Source organism: Anarrhichthys ocellatus, unplaced genomic scaffold (assembly GCF_004355925.1).
Source record: "Anarrhichthys ocellatus isolate YVR2014 unplaced genomic scaffold, GSC_Weel_1.0 scaffold113, whole genome shotgun sequence".
Classification (NCBI taxonomy): Eukaryota; Metazoa; Chordata; class Actinopteri; order Perciformes; family Anarhichadidae; genus Anarrhichthys; species Anarrhichthys ocellatus.
In genome coordinates, this window is record NW_022280143.1 from 224,015 (window position 1) to 241,416 (window position 17,402).

Here is a 17,402-nt window from a genome sequence, read left to right on the forward strand (position 1 = left end):
CCACCAACTGTCCATTAGTGTTTGGAATGACGTTAACCTGCGGAATGTTATAGAGCTTGAGTGGACTACACATTTGCAATACCGCCTCTACATTTAATATGAATGTGTTTTGCATCACTCGCGTGCTCATACACGTACTGTACATGCGTGTGCTTGTGCACATGCTAGTAGTCCAACACAAAACAGGCAGATGGTAGCTTTTTGAGTTTATTGTTTGGCCCTCTTCTTCGGCCCACTGCTGATGACTTCTTCCAAAAGTAAGGAAATGATAAACTGTCATAGTTACAAACACAAAACTGTAGAATTCAGCCATTCTGATACTTATTGGTTGCTTACCTTGGAAAAGGACAATATATATAAATCACTAGACTCTCCCAGTGTGCAATCAATAATGGTTCAATAACTCCTTATCTCCCCTGTGTACTAATGGCCAGAGCTGGCTTTACAGAGACAAACAAGACTGTGCTGAGAAAAAAAACTATAGTCCGAGCTTCCTTCTTCAATTATGTGACGTTACTCCAGCAACAAAGAGTTTCCAGTACAAAGCCGATTCATTTTCCATTTGGTCAGGTGAGAGGGCTTTGTGTTCTGCATCTCTTTTATTCAGCATCAGTCTCTTTTTTAAAAGACATCATAATTAGAGAGAATAATGCACCACTTAATTCAATTTACTTTTTAGGATGGAATTAATAATGGGATGGGTGAATGGAATTTTCTACCTGAATCATTTTCATAAATCTTGATAATGAAGTTCACTCCCTTGTTGGCTCTAAATGTCACACATTGAACCAGAAACATGGTGCCTTTCTCTCAAACCAATTAATCTTTAGGATGAACTCTTTCCCTTTTCTAAGAACAAGCTCTCTATTATAGTCAGTCGTCTTTCTGACGGTTTCCTGCATGTCTATGATATCATCTTAATCTTACAAGGTGATGTATAGTACCTCTGCCTGTATTTTATACAAGCTTCTCCATAGAATGAAATGAACTAAGAATGTGGGGAATCAAACAGATATTTCCTATGTATCTATATCTATTTCTATTCATGAACAGTGGCCTATTAACAGAAAACAGCTGGATGACATTCTATTTCTATATAGCTATTTTCTATTCATAGCCAAAAGCTGTTGTATTGTACACACTAATGAAAAACACAAAAAAAGTGTATATTGGTCACATCAAGTGCTTTGCCACTGAGGCGAGCATCGGAAACTTGAAAACATGCAATTGGAAGATGATCATAGTGAGCTTTGACATGTTACTCAAAATCTCACTTTCAATGCCAATAATAATAGTCTCTGCAAATGTATTGTACCTGCAGTGGATCAAAGACATTGTAAAATTGGGTTAGAGTAAACTCCAAAACCAATTTCTCATTTGAAAAAAAAAATTATATTTATATCATGGAGCTAGCCCGACCTCTCCTTAAACAAGGAGAGAGGAAGTGCAGTCATGAGATGCCATTGGAGAGCGTATGGAGACTTCCACAATGTGGATTTCAGGATAGTGAATCCCACTCAGCAGCTCTATTTCCAGACCACCCTCGCTCATTGGGAGAACGGTTAATCCTGAACAGACATAGCGTGGATGGAAAATGCAGAGTTTTTTTTTTAAGCACCACGAAAACAGAGGTGAGCGGCTGGTTCCACTTCTTGTTAGTATGTCTTGCAACATTGTGGTGCGAGAATTTAATTCAAATCCCCTGCAGATAATGAGAACATTAAGCAGACAAGTGTGAGGCGGTCTCACCTTGAAGTACCACTTGCATTTCCTCATGAGCCAATTCATTTTGAGGTAATGAAGACATAGGTTGGAGTTAGCTGGTGACGTTTACAGTCATATAAGGGGAGGAAAACGGCAGGATGCACCCTGAGCCCTCTGCGAAGAACAAATTAAAGGAATAACAAGAGGCCACTGCCTTGCCCTTAGTTCAGCCACAATAAATAGCCCCGGCCCCCACCACATTCATCATATTGATTTTTCCTTAATGATATGCACAAGAAAGTAATTTCCTTGTCTCTGCATTGTCAGCGGTGACTAATCAGATTTTCCCGAGACAACCAATTCCATACCTCAAGTAAATGCTTGGCTACAGATACTGGTCATCCAAGTGACACAGACATCACCTAACCGCTTGTACAGGTGCAATCTCCCTCTGCATGCAGGGCTGGAATACTAAGCGTGTACTACCGACACCGTGTCCTTGGCTTTTTAAAGCCACATGTGCACCTTAGGCAAGGCATTATGAACATGGGTATGATATGACCAAGGCACCCACCAATGCACATAATCCTGCTTTCTTCAGAGAAGTAAATATGTCCTATTTTACAGATGTATTTACGTTCAGATGTTTCTTCAACTAAAGCGTTGTACTCAGAGGGGAATACTATCTCCACTAAGCAAAAAGGTTGTTTGTGTTTCCCACCTCAAGTACCAAATAGACACAGCGGCTCGCAAAGAAAGCGGACCTCGGTTCATTACCACACACCTCTCTTTACAATGATCCATCGGCAGGGATGCTCCAGCCCGTTTATAGCAGGGCTTTTATTGACCAATAAACTGCATAAAAGGCAAAAGCTCCAATAGTTTCTGTATTGTTTGTGGGATTTTCATACGCTTGTCTTCGAGACTTAACCTTGGCCAAGTGAAATTTGAATATCCAATCAATCACGCCATATTAAAGTTGAATGCTATTTGCCATTGGCTCATTACTATATCACGAGGCGGCTCCATTTATGAAATGTCACTCAAAATAGTGAACCCACAAGCCAATCGATGTCGGCCGTCTCTCCGTCTGAATGTTTCATTTGCTGTAAATACATAAACAGAGAGATATGGATTGGGGGCGAGCAGTTGGCCGCCCACATGTGGTTTCTGTGCAGGGTGGGGGCACGCTGAAAAGGCATTGATCAGCAGTGGGGCTCAGTGTTCAGTTTCCTGGAGGCCGGGTCTAAAGCTACGAATAAAGCCTACCGGGACCGAGATGTTTGGAGTCAACCCGTGACCTTTGAGGTTGATCCGAGACCAGGCTATTGATAGAAAAGCAGATAAGGTTACATCAACATTGGAAGTTGTCATTTTTCAATATTTGATATCAGCCCGTGTTCAACATTGTGCAGACAGAGAGAGGTGCCACGGAGTATTTATAAAGAGGCTTATACATTGCACGTATTGATGCGTTGCATATTTGTGGACATATTTCAATTACAATTTTACATTATATTGCTTCTCTTACATCGTAACACGAAAAAGAGCAAAGCTTAGCACATGCATGGTGTGTTCTGCATCCTTTGTCTCAAAAGTGACTCATCATATAAGCTGCTCTCTGAAACAGCAGAGAGATGACACATAATCCAGAATGTTCCGCTGTGTGCAAAGAGCAAAACACTTTGTTAGCTGTTGTGTTGGCAGAAATACAAAGGAAGGAAATAGACGAAACATAGTATAAGTGCCGAAGCATCCACGAAGTGCAAAGTGGCTGTAAGGCTCTATTTTGAATATGATATATTAGTTCTGAAATTTCCGTGTCCGTGGACCCTCCTACAGGGGTTTAGCATCTAAAGTAGATGTCAGTAAAGCCACACATGTAGTAAATAAGGGCTTTACATTGACAATAACGGTAACAAATGTAAGCAGCCATAGAAAAGAAATGGAAATGGAACGATAAGGTAATTGTGACAAAGATACTCAATACCAATAAACAAATGTATTCCCATCAGACCATAATAACAAGAATAAGGACATGGACATTTATTCTGTTTGTAAAATATGCATCAGGTATTCACCACTGTAGATGAGTGGGATACTAATTGGTATCACTACCTTTGCAATGCTATGAGAGGCACAATGTGTGTTGACCTTTCCTTGTCCTGTTGAAACTACTAATACAACAAATGAAACCATTTATTATTGATGCAGAATGCAAGATGATTGAATCCAGGGATGGTAGTGAATGAGCCCATCAAATAGCTTCCGTGAACTCACTATTTAGCAGACACATTGTGACCTGTTGTTGTTAGCTATTAGGATGCTAAGCAAACAAGAATAACATTATATAATCCCAAATGATGAATGGATTCAAATAGTAAATGCCGTTTACAGAGCTAATTCTTTGCTTTGACACATCCAAAAACATTCTTTGATGTTAATTTTCTCCAATAAGCTTTCCTCCCTGAACGAACGAGTAGCAAACTGCAAACAGCCGTATCTGCCATTTCACAAACCTGTCACAGCTCTCCAGTCAGGCCATTATGTTAACTGAGAAAAAAGGTACATTTCAGATATTGTAGCTTTTATTGTGTTGCTTTACTTCAAAGGCACGCAAAAATGGCAAATGAGAAATAAGTTGAAGACAAAATTTCTCAAATAATTTCTCTGACAGACTCATTAACACGTAACAACAAACAGTTGCATGCTTTGCGTTACATTTGATTATTGGTAGTAACTAATATTGATATCTCTGATGGAAGGGACCAGTGGCATGTTGTTGTGGTTCACATAGCTGAGGCTCCTCTGTGTCAGCGCTATCACACCCATTTCTTGATGTCTGCCGAGCCGAGGTTGGGAGGAGGTGGCACAGCGTGTTTACCAAGCAGCCTGTGTCACACGCGTCTCTAAACTTACCACCCACTTCTGCACGCTAGCTCGCACTCCTTCTTCCCTTTGTAGCCGCGGCTTTGGTGAATTTTCCTGAAATACACATATTCACCACTGCCGAGGGCATAAACAATTATCAGTCAGCTCTAATCCACTGTTCCGCATAAATAAGAGCCGCTCATGCTGTTTGCTGAGCTGTGCTGTCACTTTTTATGACTTATAAAAATTTGACTTGGCAGACAAGAGCCCAACATGATGCATGACAAGTAACTTACGTCGGGGGTCTCGAATCCATTGCAACGCTGATACAAATATAGTGTCAGTTTTGCCGCAGCAGTTGTGGTCCACATCAGTGTTGTTTGTGTATATGATGAGTGTATCCACCAGAATATTATTCCAGCATTTAGACCACCGCAGATGTTTCCTCTGAAACCTAAACACTGCTACACTATTCAGATGCAGGAAGACTTTTGGTGAACCTGCTATTGTTATTGGGGGGGGGGACTTTCTGGCCATACATCCACTTTTAACGTGCACGTGTTAGCTGCGAGTAACGAGGGAGAAGTACATGAATTATCCGACAAAAATGTTGCTTTTAGACCCTGAGCTGCCTCTTTTCCTGCAGCTGTATTCAAGAGGAGTCAGTTATTTCAGGCAAATAACCAAAAGTTGTGCTTTAAGACCCGATGTACTGTATTCAGATACATTCACTTCACATATAAAGACATTAAGTACAACATGTGCCATTGTGGACAGGCCACAAAAGAGAGCAGAAACACACACAATCACAGACACAGTGCATAATTGCCTCCCTGTACCCTCCTTCAGGCATTTCTCCAGCCACAAACCATGAAACACCTGAGGGCGACTGCTTGTGTGCATAAGCATGAGACTCCACAAGTAAAAAGTATTAGACGGGGAAGGCTTGCGTGAGGGTTGTGCACTGGAGGGCATTTGTTTAGCATGCATATTGTTTGCTTTGTTTTTACCGTATGGGCTCATCAATAATGCAGGGTGACTTAACCAGCAATTACAATGATGAAGACATCAAAATGCAAAACAGAGGGCTGTGAGCTCTCCTATCCAATGAGAGCTGTCTGCAAAGGGAGGAGTGCAGACCGGACAGACTTTTAATTAGTGGGCTTTGTGTCCCAGCCAGCAACAGCAGGTTGTCATCATAGCCATAGAAACCAAGAACCTGAAGCATGACCATTTGAATTGTGGGTAATTTAGTGCAGTTAGAAAAAGCTTGATGAACGAATCACTTCCAACCGACTTTGCAAGAAGATAGACAAGTCTGTGGAAAGTATTGACTGGTTAAATGAGATGTTTTTATCATGTTGTGCTTGCTGGTCCATCCCTTGTGTCTTTGTTGACCAAAAAAAAGTTACATTTTCCAGTTTTAGCCATCTTTCTTCAGTTAATGCACAGTTTTGCTGCTTGTTTATGTGCTGTTATATTTGTATAAATGATTGTGTAAATATATTAGGTAGTGGTAAACCTCAGTATTGATTTGCATACGTTGTACGGCTCCCAAGAGCAGTTTGTGAAATACACATTAAATAAGACAGAGAGGTTTTAAAAATGACTGTATTTTTATTTTTAGTGTCATGCTTGATGTATCACAAGCACTTTTTTTTTTTTTACCTTTATTTCTTCAGAGAAGTTTTGCTGAGAGGAAGCCTGTTGTTCAGGAAAGCCGTGATAACATTCACACCTGGCAGCTGCCCAGTACGGACACAGTCTTACTGGAGCAGCTCCACTGGACCTGTTGGGGTTTAGGGCCTTGCTCAAGGGCACCTCAGTGGTGGTAATGATGGTGAGGGGCAAGTGCTGCTTTTCACTTCACACAACCAGATGTGTCGTGCCAGTCTGGGGATTGAACCGCCGACTTCCCTTTCTCCCTCCCTTATTACACCACACATCTTAGCTATTAAGCCAATCTTTTGATTTTCTAAGAGTGATGTTCTCTGTCCTAAGTTAATGTTTATGGAACTGAACATATTTGGCTTTGATATGGAATCAAAAAAGGTCATTTCAAATATGTAAAGCACACACAAACTAGGTCTTCTCAAAGGTATCTCTCCGTGTCGCTTTTGGACGTTTTCTATCGCTCACCACGTGGGAGCTTGGACTAAGTAAAGAACGACGTATTAATATCTCTAATAGTCTTATTTTATTTACTGAACGAGTTAGTACAGGAGAAAACACGGAATGCTAATTCTAGTCACCGTCATCTCCCCAAATACAAATTATACTCAGACAGCTGCAGACAACACGCTTCGGCCTCTCCAAGCAGAGGAAACAGCTGCTTCAGTAGCAGGTAGTCGTGACGATTCCTGGCCACTAAATGTAGGCTAATGTGGCGGAACATTTCTGTCTTCGGGTACTTCCTAGTCCGTCTGTGATGTACCTGTTCCCTCTGCCTGGAGCGACATCCTTCATCGTACTCGAGGAGCTCTCTAGATGACGTCGCATCATCAACTCTTGTTACCAATCAACAACACGCAAACCAAGTGAATCACACCTGGTTTCATACCAGAATTAAATCTGTAATAAATCGTCTTGTTGCTCGCTTATTTGCACACGGTTGCAGCTCTAGTCTGCTGCTGTATATTCTACCTTTTGTTTGGAGAGGGTAAAGTTGAGCCGAGTTTACCAAAACAATCTGTCACCCACAGCGACCTCGGTCTCATTGAAAGTGGAGTGTCATATTTGACCTTTTCCGGTGGACCATGTTCTTGTAAGGAATGTCCCTGTCAATACCGGTTTTCATGGACCACTTACAGTATTTCAGTTTTTCTCTAAGAAATATGAGGCTACAGCACAACAACAACAACAAGAAAAAAACCGAACAAATGTAGTTTGGATTCAAATCATATTTTTGATTTTAGTCCTGCAAATGTATTTGAATCGTGAGGACATACAGTTTTAATCTATAACATCAATGTAATGTCAGAGCAGCCCCATTTAAAGGAAAACTATTTTTGATAATATTTGCTACCAATACTACTGAGTATAGTTTCATCAATGGCTTTTTTCTGTACCTTCTGTCAGCAAGGAACGCACACAGAGAGCCAGTCCAACACAAAAAGTGGTTCAAACATGTCCTTCACACATAATGACTTCCCCCTCTACTCTTACACATGCAGAATAACAAAGTATTTCACCCTTTGAGTTCAGTTGATTAAACGTCTGTATTTTCACTCCTCTACTACTGCAGCTTTGGGATTTGCAGAATTTGTAAGATTTCTTTACACTTTTTGCAGCAAAGCTAACATTGTATCCTGATAAGACCCAGGAGCACAGTGGCAAAACAAAAAATACAAATAATAATTGGATTCTTGAACCTGTCAATGGATTCTTGTAATTTATGAAAGTTGAATGTGAGTGTGTCACAGCTTTCAGTGTGATCAGCTAACGAGGACAGGTTCTGACGCGGTTCGATGTGGAACACCTGACACGCTGGTTCTGTGTGATCATGGGCTCTAATACCTCCTTTAATCAACACGGCTCGTTCGAAGGTATTCCGAGGGCATTTGTCTCACCTCGCCAGCGACACTCGCTGGCAGATGCTTTGCATATCAGGCCCGGTCGATCAATATGTTATTAGAGAACAACCTCTCGGAGGCATGTCAATTAATTCTGGGCTGTCAGCCGCCCCCCTCGCATTGTCCAGTGGGGCCGAGGCAGAGCATTGGATGTCTTTTTAACTTGGTGCCTGTGGAGGATTTGCGGCCTTAGCTGCATCAAGGTTTCATCTACAAAAAAAACCTATAATATATCTATAAAATATATTATAACTGCACTAAACATTCCAGTTGAAATACATGTAATCACACTGTATATACTAACTATGCTGTCTGTTGATTGCCAAGAATACACAGTTTATACAGTGGCACTTCACCATGTATTTGATATGTTCTGTGTCAGCTGTGCTCAGTCCCTCCAACACCTCAACAATACTTGTTGCTAGTTGTCGTCACAAAGCACAAAGCTAAAGGGCTGCCGTACAACTGTATTTTGTTTTTTATTAATCTTATTGGAGTTGTATTCTGAAAGTGTCAAGAGGACCCTGGTCACATTTTACAATCATGTGCTGGGTAAATATTGGGATTAATACCCAAAGATTGGAGCCAGTTGTTGCTGTCTGTTGCTAGAAGCTTCCGCAAACAGGTTGGGTGACCCTCTTAGTATGACTCAGATGCATCTGCTTTACAGTCAAATCAAGGCCTGAAGCCACACGATGAGTCGTTCCCCTATTCCAAACCTCCAACTTTGACTTTTTGTTTTTTGTTTGGCTCATGGTTATATTGTGTTTTATTTACCAGCAAATCTTGTTATTGACTGTTTTGGAAAATGATTCAGTCTTACGCATAATTTTATGTATCCTGAATGTAACTGCTGTAGGTTTTACTGCGTGCATCACTGTGTTCCAGCCCTGTTTACATAGAATGCAGAAGAAGCTCATAGTCCTGAGGGAGACAGAGTTATCACCTCTTTTCTGTGTCAAGTGAAATGAAGCTGGTGGCTGTGTGTGGGAATAGCTGGGCATTCTCTCACTACACCGTGAAGGAGTTGGCTGTATAGCGTTCGCCCTCCTGCTCCGCCACAGACCCAGAGAAGTGTTTGCACAGACAGACAGCAATAAGATAACCTGGATGACTCATGGCACTTTCAGAGAAGGGTCTTTTCACATGGACGTCTTCACACTCTCCCAATCAATGCATTCTAGCGAGCCTCTGCACCATCAATACCTTGACGTTTTCTTTCCAGTTCCTTCAGTTCTCCAGATTTAACATCACACCGCAGGGGGGGGGGGGGGGGGACCGAGGGACCGGTTTCTTGAAGTTAAAATCTCCAAGACAGCCTGTCCAGCCCTTTTCTAAGACTGACCCCAAAAATCCGCAGATTCCTCTCTAGACATTTGAGGCAAAGCCGGCGCCGGATGACAAAGACGGAGAGACTATTGTTTAAAAATGTGACTGATGGTTTCCCTGCCTTCCCTGCCTTGAAGAGAGAGATGGTGTTGATAGATGAACCAATACCCTCCGAACTCTTTCTTCTTTAGGTTTTCTGTGTGCGTTGTTTGATTCACTTTTCTCCTGCTGAGGTGATATTTCACCCGTTTGCTGTGACACAGCGCAGCGGTGTCGGTCTCTGGCTGCGGATGTCTTCATTAGGTTACATCTCTCTATATATATATTTTCTTCATTTTTTTGACTGCTGAGCTAAAGGCTGCGTTGCAGCTCTTTGCTCTTCCCCGTTTCAATGCCTTAGAAAGCTTCAGACGGACATATCTTATGACATCTAGGAGGGTGTTTTCTGAACTATGAAAAGCAGGGCTCAGAGTTGTGTTTGAGTTACAGCATTAAATCAGTGGAGAGAGGAAGGAAGCACAGTGATCAAATGGCCACTGTTGGTGGAGCGAATACAAAGAAATATCAGAGCATCTTCATTAAAATCATGCATACGGATGTACCGGAGAAGAAAATGGTTAAATGGAAAATTGTTTCAAATATCACGAACCTTTGAACCCTTCCAGTACTGTGCTTTAGCACAAACGTTCATGTAAACCTTTGCCGAAGTATTTCCTTAATTATTAATATATATGTAGCATTTTTTATCTTTTAGAGAGCATTAACACAACCCTTACATGCATCTGAAGGAGTTTTGGTTCATCAAGATTAATAACAGTGCGACCAGTTAAAGATTCTGGTGTGGGAGACGTCATTTGTTGATATAGATGTCATCAGTTTACTTGCATCAAATTCAGACGTTGAATAAATGTAGTTTGTTAGGAATTGCTGATGCTGGTAATTTGATAGATTTGGTTCATCATGCTGGCCTAGTTTGATCCTGTATGTTCTTATCTGCCTCCTCCTTCACAACCCCCCTCCCTGATCTCCTGTTAAACTTATTTTAGCTGAAATGTATCTAAATCACCTCTCCTCTGTGGCTGCACCTCATCTGTGTTTTTTTTCTTTTCTTTCTCCCTTTTTTTGCGTCTTCCCTCTCGTCTCATTCATTACGCACCACCTCCCTTCATCAGCTCCTCTTCACACCTTTTTTTCCGGCAACCTCTGGGGATGCTACTTCCTGTTGATATGCAGAGCGCCTCTCCTTCCAATCAGTGCTTCTGAAAGGTTGTTACTGATGGTCCCCAAGGAGGAGAATCGACCTTGAATACGTACAAGGCCTCTGCCGGCGTTTTTTTGTGCAGGTGCGCGCCGGCCACTGGGAGTGTCACATCTAGCTTCCCCCCCTTGTCTCCGCCAAGGTTCAATTGCAATATAATGTCTATGAAATGGAAATAAGGCCAATTCATCTAGCTTTTATTGTCTACACAGGAACTTTCTGAATGATTAAACACACAACAACTTTATTCACTAATACCCACGGATGTTGTGCAGTGCTTGAAACCAGAAGGATCTGTACCTGAACCTAACTTTCTTGTAATTAAGAAGGAGCTCTATTACCGACCGTTTAACCGACCAAAGTGTTGTTTTTTCATCAGCCCATGCTGCTGTGTGTGGAAAACCCTTCCTGTGTTTATCACAGACAAAGGAACACAATTCGTGATGACGGGCGGCCGCAGTCTTGAGCTTCTGAGAGTAGCTCTACTGGGAGAAGTGCATGCACGGGGAGAGGCCTTCCATATGTTACACTTAACAACCAATGATGCTGCGATTCAGAGACTCGAGGCAAAAAGAGCTGACAGCGCTCGTCCACACCCCTGGCTTTCTACAGAACAGCCGAGGCAGGCAATAATCTCACTGTAATTAATGGGTATAAACCATGTCACGCAGCCATTAGGCCAAATAGCTGGCAACCAATCAGCTGTGACATTAATGGTAGGAGCCGACCACAGCTTTATAGAAGTCGGCTGCGTTGTAAGAAGGAGAATCTGTTTTTAGGAATTCTACAGTTTGGTGTATAAATAGACTCAAATTGACTTATGTCATGTTAATGTAAATAACTCACTCACTGCTGTCAGGATGTGACAATTAATGTTGTGAGTTCAATGAAACTGTGATGACACACACACACACACACACACCTACTGAATAATTGACTGCAGAATCCTTTGGCATTGACATCAAAACAATCAGTGTTTAGATTTCGGGATTTTTGAAAGTCTAAATGCCGACAAATATGGATTAAAACAAATATTTAGTATTGGCTTTTGGACTTTTGGACTGAGATAATTACAGAGAAGAGAACACAGAGCTGTGTGTGTGTTTGAGAGAGACGAGGGAAGGTGGAGGACGGTGAACTATTATCGCACGCAATGTTTCCGTAGGTTTGTAATCTGAATGCCAACGCGATGAATGAAGCTTTAAGCTATTTGGCACAGCCCGAGGTAGCTCTAACTCGTCAGCAAAAAGAACGCAAATACGCCTATTTGGCGATTCTTTAGTTTAAAACCAAATGAGAAAGAAGAGCTAGAGAAGTGATTGTAAACTGTGAGATTAAATAAATCGCGATTAAAGATACAAACACCACAAATCTCTGCTCCGATCTTAAAAATTATAATCCAACAGAATGCACAAGATTGCCACTGACTGCATCCACAAAGAGCAGCCGGCCACTTCTAGGTATTGCTACATATGCGTCTCCAGTCCATAGATATTTGTATGTGAATCCCTCCAATGAGCATTTTTTGGGACAATAATCTTGTGTGATTTTTTTCTTTTTCTTAAAGCAATATTCTCAGCAGGTGAATTTTAATATCGTTTGCACATCCAATTTATTTTGTATAATTAAGCATGTGAGAAACAATTGTTTTTCTCAACACATTTCAGCAAGTCACTCTAACTTGTTTATGATCATTACTCAAATGATTGACTGATTTATCAACACAGTAGAAGTTGGTGCTTGCATAGTCCTCATAGATAAGGAACTGATATGCTATCATGCTAAGATCATGTTTAAAAAAACAGGTGGAAAGGGAGAACTTGTGCGATCGGTGAATGGATGACCTTGTATAGCGATTATCTAGTCTTCCGACCACTCAAAGCGCTTTTTACACTACGTCATTCACCCATTCACACCCATTCATACACCGATGGCACAGCCTTTGGGAGCAATTTGGGGTTAAGTGTCTTAACCAAGGACACAGCATGTACATGGACTAAAGGAGCTGGGGATCGAACCGCCAATCTTCTGATTGAGGGAAGTCACGATCAATCTGTAGTCAATCTTCTGACTGAGGGACGACCCGCTCTACTTTCTGAGCCACAGTGTAAAATGTAATACTAGATGTAATACTAAAACGGTAAAAATGTAATAAAAATGAACACATGTATTGGTTTTCTGAGCAGTGGTTCACACGCAGTGACACACCTTTTCCAGCAAGCAGACCAGTAAACTGTACATGTGGCAGAAGGTCGACACACAGCGCTTGTTTTCCACTCAGTTCTGTACCAATCAGAACTCGGCAGTTACAGGGGATTGTTAATACGGCTCCCGAGACCATTTACCACCATCATACTCAAAACATCAAATGGTTTCTTTCTGGAGAATGAAGTCGCATCAAAAGTTTGTGCACAGTGTGCCATCAGAGAGGTGCTGGAGAGGGCAAGAACAACATCAAAGGAAACAAGAAATACTGCTGTTATGGTTGAAACATCACACACTCAAACCTGCCACCAGGGGATTTGGAGATTTTTTATTTATTTAAAGGAGACATGATTTGCTTAATTCCAGGTTCATACGTGTATTTTGGGTTTCTACTAGAACATGTTTACAAAAAAACTTTATTTCTCTCATACTGTCATATTTTTCTCATACTATCAGGGGTGGTCTTATGGGGCTTAATTAAACTCACTATGTTTTAAAAAAGCCCTGAATCTTTTACTCTTTATTACAAGTGGGGAGTGTTTTAAACAGAGTGGTATGTCTCACTGCAGTTGAGAGTTTCCTGCATTTAGTAAGGTTAGCTTGTGACTGGATAGAGCTACACTTTCGAAAGATCAGCACAAAAGAAAAAAGGGAGCAAATCGAACTTTTAGAGATCTCTGATCACGGCTTTCTTGCTGCCGATAATTACTGATCATTGATGATCCATATTGGCAGATACAGATCCCTTTGTTGTTTGATTATAGCAGCTGGTCTACAAGGCTCCAGACTTTTTTTTTTTCTTATTTTTTGCCATCTTCCCAAAAATCATTTCAACTGCTCTGAAGTCCATCAAAAATGCTCTATTTAGTAAAAAACGAACCTCCCTGTCACTACCACTAAAAAGGAACCAAGCAAAGTAAACACAAGGTTGGGCTACGTTTACCCACGATGAAGTTGTAGAAGCTTTACAAAATGCTAAATGATCACATTTGGCAGCGCTTGTTTGTACTATCTCAGTATGGACAAACAATGCCTCAGAAAGCTGAACATCACAGCTTTAGCCATGGGTACGATGATAATGGTGACATACTGGCAGCGGCCACTGGTATGGTCAGAGCTAGACATGGTATCGTTAGGATTGTATCGATAGTAGTGCTATTATCAATACTGCTTATCGGTTCGGTTCCTTATCGATACTCTTAACGGTTTTTGCTGCAGCCTCAGCCCGACAATCTACAAGAAGTTCCAAAATCATTAAATTCAGGCGCAGCTCAACAATTAGCTGAGCTATTAGCTTCCATTAATTAGCCTGTTCTTATGATCAAACTCAGGGACGGCTCGAGGATGGACGGCTGCTCGACAAACATTTCTGCACATTTCTGTTCTGCGTGTTGGCTAAATGTTGTGATACACTGCTGGTGTTTCCTCCCTTACTTTTGAGGGTTTTATTGCATTTGATACAACGAGAATTCTCAGCATCTACTGGAGTAAAATCACACTTTTGATCTTTTTCTTCTCTCTGCCATGATGTCGGTCTGTGTGTCAGAGTAAAGCCTAAATTCACCCATCGTGCAAAGACACACACAGAGACAGAGAGAGGAGGTTTGAGATGAGATCTCACTCCGTAACTTCTGCAGTACCGATAGCAGAACCGTTAGCTCTGGACTGGGTATCGGGGGGGGCATAGTCAGAGCCCAACCAGCAGGATGCCTCCCCTAGTTCCAAACAACACGTGCTGAAAGCCCCCCAGGTGTTCCTAAATACATAATGTTTGTTCATTCAGTGGCAGCTGGTGATAACATTTCATTTATAAGCTCGTATTTCAAACACTATAACGCAATGCTGCACTTTATCTTTTGCAAGTTTGAGATCCTAACTCTATGAATGTACTTAAGTCTGGTATGTCCATCTGTCATCTGTCTGACAGTAGTCCACTAAAACAAAATGGAATGGTATAACTAGGAATATTGCTAATAAGCATTTTAATAATAAAAGCCATACTATGCATCTTTGCTGCCAGCAAAAAAAAATGAGCTTTACATTCACCTATTTTGATGAATTGATTTTTACACAGTTTGGCATTGTCTTTGTTCATAATGGGCTACTTGGAAGGATCGGATGTTTACTCAGCAAATGATCAGACAAGAAATTACTCTTAATGGAAACTATGGATCCTTCCCAACCTGAAGATCTGCTCCTATAGACAGCCACTGACAGCAGCAGAATTCACTGTGTAGCCAGAGTACCACTGTGAGCATCGAGAGGAGGAGCTCGGTGTGTGGCGGCACATGTTATACACACAAATCAATAAAGTTATATCAAATTCTAATATAGTTATGTCATTTTGCTCCTTGTTGGTTCTTTTCTTATTGGTTGAATTGACAACAGAGAATAACCAAGAACACACTACAACAAATTTGCATCCGTCATTAAGGTGATGTTAAATATGATCAATTATTTTCATCAAAAATATTTGTATTAAAAGGTTAGTGTATATTTAAAATAAAATCCTTCAATTCATTTAAAATAGAGTTCTTCAACACATTCTGGAGGCCGTCAATTGCAGGCAATGAAAATAAACCTTGATTCTGAGGTTACATAATGAATGGAAAGTAAAGTTAATACATACATGAGTAGAAGCTAAACAGCAGCCAATCCATGCATTCATGCGGCTCCTCAGTTTGACAAGGTGTGTAATTATTTTTTTTGCAGACTACAAACACATCACATCAGAAGGTTAACTCAAGGTTTGTCCATTCTGTGTGGAGTTTGTGTGCCCTTTGTGTTTACTCAAAGACATGCCAGGACAACCAGACACAAGCACAGACGGACGTCTGGCCGGATGCTCGTCGACCCCGCTGCATTTTCACTGCATCCATCCATTTTTTAACACCCACTTCTTCTTTCCAGGGTCGGCCTACCCCAGCGTGCACTGCGTGGAAGGAAGGGAACACAAACCCCCAGTCAGGTCAGCCGTTAATCACGGGTCTAACACGAACATTCGCATTCACACTCACATCCACACCTTGGAGCAACTCGCTTCCAGTTCACATGAGAAAACTGTAGCAACCAGAGGATGCAGGCACAATAAGAAACCGCAGTGCCTCTTCCACAGCCAGGTAGATAGCAGATTGCCTTCCACCTACGCTGTCCTTTGCATTATGTAAATGACGTGTAGGATTAGTTTTAAGCATCCGTCCCGTCTTATTAGCGAAAGCGAAAGGAAGCGGTTTAATGAGCAGGAGACAAGAGACAGCTGCGTGCAGCTGTGACTGCCATATAGTTGATACAACAAGTGTTCACAGAAACACATGCACGCATGAGTGAAGGGCTACTGGAAGAGGATGGCTTGTTAGGTTTGCTGACAGTGACAGGGCAGGTAACCTTGGGATGCGTCATCTCCTCTGATTAATCTCTCTTAATGAGAAACATACACCTATACACGGCCATAGAGAGGAGCATCACGGCACTGCAACGCTCCTGTGTCACCTCTGCACATGATGTAATGCTGTCTCAACTTTTAAAGGAACGATGTCTACATTCTGAAGTGAATATTATTCTTAGGCATAAGGGGGAGAAGGAGCTTCCTCCTCACCAACGTGAATCTCCACCATAACGGGGGCCCAGTCACTGATGCTGCACAATTTGTGCAACATGCACGTTTTTTATTCTTTTTGGCGGTGGAAAAGATGGGTAGGATTGAAAAGCCAGTTCAGATTTAAAAAGTGTACTCTTCCATGATGACTGCCTTGATGCAAACGTGTGTTCTCAATGAGCAGTTTCACTCTGGACATCTCACAAAGCTACTTTTGCTTGTGTTTGTGGGATTTCTTTTGGTTGACATAGACACACTCTTCTAAAAAAAGATTTGAATCTATTTAGATTCTTGCTAAAAAAAATCACATGAAAACAGGGGAAGTGGTGATAAGAATAGGGAGCAGACACCTGAAACATGGAAGTGTGAAACTGCTAAATGAAAAAATAAGGTCTGCCTAAGCCTTCAAGAAATAGGTCAGACTGAGTCCTAGCTGTCAGACTACGGGGATAACGGACAATTGTACTCATACTGTGCATGCAGCATGTGCTTGTGGTTGTGGTGTGATCCGGGATGTTGCAATGGTGGGGAAGCAAGCAAGACCTGCTGTCTTGTGTTGGGGAGAGTGAACATATCTGGAGCTGCATGTGGCAGTCTCACAGCTTTGACTTTATTGGCTTCTGGCATCTGCACCTGTTGTTGTCAGACCATCCTTTAAAAACATCTTCATCCGTGTTGCAAACCCTCCAATCTTTTCTCATCCCTGCATCTGTCCTGCAGAGCATAAAAAGACATGAAGAAGGACATTTTAGTCAAGGATGCTTGATTAAAAGAAATACAGGGATTGTAATCCACCTGTTTGGGGTGATGGCGTAATTAAACTGAGCCAGAAGATATCTTAGTCTTATCTAGCACTAACTTAGTGCTC

At 41.6% G+C, this 17,402-nt stretch overlaps 1 long non-coding RNA gene across 1 annotated transcript in view; it reads left to right on the forward strand.

Moving 5' to 3' along the window:
- The window catches only part of LOC116399511 (uncharacterized), a 34,680-nt gene extending 18,754 nt beyond the window's left edge, over window positions 1–15,926 (forward strand). Inside the window, exon 3 of the long non-coding RNA XR_004213841.1 lies at window positions 15,850–15,926. This is a non-coding gene — a long non-coding RNA (uncharacterized LOC116399511). The remainder of the gene's footprint in view (window positions 1–15,849) is intronic.
- The last annotated feature ends 1,476 nt before the right edge of the window (window positions 15,927–17,402 follow it).